Raw genomic sequence first — 3633 nt, forward strand, 5'->3', positions numbered from 1 at the left:
TGATGTCTCTTCCTGTCATGAAGGGAGGAGTGTTGGAATATTCATGAGCAGGAAGAGTCATGTGGTAACTCAGTCAGCCAATGTGAAGAAAGTGCTACTGAGTCTGTGCAAAAGGTTATTGAGTTAGAAGCTGGGTTTCAGTTTCAGGTCTCAGGTCTGTCTCTGCTGTAAGAAGTCTTCATTTATGCTATGTTGCTATAAAGAAGAATATATGGTATTGTAAATATTTTTATATGAATATAAAGAGTTTATTTGAATCAGCTAAATGCAGTCAACTGTGAGAGCTTCTGATTTATTTTTACCAACAGAGAAATTAAAATTCTCTAACAATTTTGCCACCTCTTCTTAATCTCTTCTGCCTCTGTTAGGTCCCTGCCATTTTGGTCCTTTATCATGCCCTTCTTTGCATGAAACGTTCCCTTCATATCTCCAATTTTCTTGAAGAGATCTCTGGTTCTCCCTATTCTATTGTTTTCTTCTATTTCTTTGCACTGTTCATTTAAGAGGGCATTCTTATCTCTTCTAGCTATTCTCTGGAATTCTGCATTCAATTGGGTGTATCTTTCTCTTTCTCCCTTGCCTTTCGCTTCCCTTCTTTCCGCAGCTATTTGCAAAGCTTCCTCAGACAGCCATTTTGCTTTCTTGCATTTCTTTTACTTTGGGATGGTTTTAGTTGCTACCTCTTGTACAATGTTGCAAACCTCCATCCATAGTTCTTCAGGCACTCTGTCTATCAGATCTAATTCCTTAAATCTATTTGTCACCTCTACTGTATATTCATCAGGATATGATTTAGTTCATACCTGAGTGGCCTAGTGTTTTTCCCTACTTTCTTCAATTTAAGCCCAAATTTTGTAACGAGAAGCTCATGATCTGAGCCACAGTCAGCTCCTGGTCTTGTTTTTACTCACTGTATAGAGCTTCTCCATCTTTGGCTGCAGAGCACATGGTCAATCTGATTTCTGAGTTGACCATCTGGTGATGTCCATGTGTAGACCCATCTCTTGGGTTGTTGGAAAAGAGTGTTTGCTATGACCATCGTATTCTCTTGACAAAATTCTATCAGCCTGTGCCCTGCTTCATTTTGTACTTCAAGGCCAAACTTGCCGGTTATTCCAGTTATCTTTTAGCTTCCTACTTTAGCATTTCAATCCCCCATGATGATAAGTGTTGGGTCCTGGGCCTGCTGAAGCATTTCAGCAGGCCCAGAAATGTTGCAAACGGTCCCGGGCAACCGAAAAGCTGCCTGGGACCAGACTGGCTAGCGCCGGATGCTTGTGCATGCGCAAGGCACGAAAAAGGTTCTTCCCTATTGGCTGGACTGCCTGGGGTTTGGGAGACTATAAAAGGCCTGCATGCCTGCTTGCTTAGTTGAGTTGAGTTGAGGAACAAATAAAGAAATACTTGATTACAACATGTCTCTTGCTTCAATGCCACGAATTCCAAAACATAAAAGTGGCGACGAAGGTGGGATCGCTGCAAGGAAGAAGGCAATAAGAAGAGGGTAAGCCTCATCTGAAGAGCCTGAAGCCTGGGAAGTCGGCATCCAGCTCTGCACTCACCTGCCAGTACAGCATTGCTGGAGGAGAGCTTGGCAAATGGGCCCTTTCCCCAACGAAGGCTTGCAGCGAGGCATTCCGAAGCTGAAGATGTCGAAGATAGGACATTTGTCAGAATTCAACGTTTCTCACCCGGAGCGCTGGAACTCCTATGTGGCCTGGGTAGAAAATTACCTAAGGGTTAACCAGGTCCAGGAAGACGGCCTGAAAGCGGCAACCCTGCTGTGCGTCTGCAGTCAGGACACCTTAGACATGGCTGAAAATTGGGTAGCCCCTGCACCGCCGGAGTCTGTCACCTACACAGACTTAAAGAACATGCTGAAGGATCACTTCCATCCCAAACTGTCTGTAATTGCGTGGAGGCATGCTTTTGAGCAGAGGGACCAGAAGCCGGGTGAGTCTGCTGCAGAATTCATCGCTGTCTTGAGACAAGCTGCCAGGCCTTGTGAATTCAAGGACCTGGAAGAATGCTTATGAGACCGCTTCATCTGCGGCCTTAGAAGCAGAGAGCTGCAACAAAAAATCTTTGCTAAAGCTGAAGTCACCTTCCAAGATGTCTTGCGCAAAGTTGCAGCTGAAGAAGCAGCAGGCGGCGCTGTGAAGGCCTTGTGGCTCACCAGAAATGCTCCAGCCATCGCAACCGTCTATCAAGAGGTCGCTCAAGAAGTTTCAGACCTGGATCCTGAAGAGGAGGTGGACAGACTTCACCAGCCTGCGGTAAGAAGGCCGCGAGAGAAACCAGACAAGGCCCCAGCAGCCCTCCAGTGTCTCGGTTGCGGAGGACGCCACAAGCGCACGGACTGCTGGTTCCGTTCCACCATTTGCCGGGCATGTGGTAAGCAAGGCCACATTGCCACCATTTGTTTGGGTCGCCAGCAGGTGCAACCTCTGGAAGAATTCCTTCAGAAAGGTACCAGGGTCCCCAGCCAACACAGGGTGGGTTTCTGCATGTCACATTGAAGCATTTTGTGGACAGGGACACACAAGCTCCTTAAACAGAAACTTCGCATTGATGTGAAGTTACAAGGGGTTCCCTTATCGATGGAGCTGGACACCAGGTCCGTTCTATCGATCATTTCACACAATACCTTTAAAAGGATTTTCAGCAGTAGTGGCCTTCGAGTCAAACTCAGGCCATCAAACTTAATTCTTACTGACTTTCAAAGTTCAAGGGTTAATGTACTTGGAGAAGCCACGCTCAAAGTGCAGCGTAAGGCTTTCCAAGGCCTATTAGATGTGGTGGTTGTTGGGGGTGATCGTACGAGTCTAATTGGACTTGATTGGTTCGAGGCCCTGGGAATCCAGGTAACTGGCCTACATAGTCTGCAAATTCCAGGAATTGTAGAGGTCTGCAGAGAGTTTGTGGATGTGTTTAGTTCAGAGCTTGGTTCATACAAGGGGCCTCCCATTGCCCTGCGGTTAGACCCAAACATCACACGTTAGGATTAAGCCTAGGAGGGTGCCCTTCGCCCTCAAGGGCAAGATTGATGCTGAGCTGGACAAGCTGCTCCAGCAGGGCATCTTGGAACCTGTGGAATCAAGTCCATGGGAAACCCCCATTGCAACGCCTTTAAAGGCTAATGGGGAAGTCCGAATCTGCGCGGACTATAAATGTCATTATAAGGGAGAGCCTTTGTCCAAGGGAGACCACTGTGCCTCAGATAGACGGCGTGGAGTCGCTCTTTGTGAAGTGGGGGCAAGGGGTGCAAGTGGGCTTGTTGATTATATACCTGGCTCCCTGCTATGTATCAACAGCCCTGCCTGAGCTGGCCGACGTGATAGCCGGGGTGGCAGTTGGGACCCCCAGACTTATGGTCTTGGGGGATTTCAACCTGCCATCAGTGGGCGAGACGTCGGCGGCGGCTCAGGAGTTCCTGGCTTCCATGACGGCCTTGGACTTGACCCAATTAATTAATGCCCCCACCCACACGGGTGGACACACGCTGGATCTAATTTTTGTCTCTGGCCAGTGGCAGAATGATCTGACAGTAGGGGAAATAGTTGTTGAGCCCTTGTCATGGTCAGACCATTCGCTCCTAAGGATGGACTTCCGGACCGCGCCCCCCCGCCGCAG

General features: G+C 48.1%; 1 pseudogene; it reads left to right on the forward strand.

The window, feature by feature from the left end:
• The first annotated feature begins 1598 nt into the window (after window positions 1-1598).
• LOC107295528 overlaps window positions 1599-3633 on the forward strand; it is a 6263-nt pseudogene continuing 4228 nt past the window's right edge.

This window comes from Protobothrops mucrosquamatus, unplaced genomic scaffold (assembly GCF_001527695.2).
Source record: "Protobothrops mucrosquamatus isolate PMUCROS unplaced genomic scaffold, P.Mucros_1.0 scaffold2377, whole genome shotgun sequence".
In the NCBI taxonomy this organism is placed as follows: Eukaryota; Metazoa; Chordata; class Lepidosauria; order Squamata; family Viperidae; genus Protobothrops; species Protobothrops mucrosquamatus.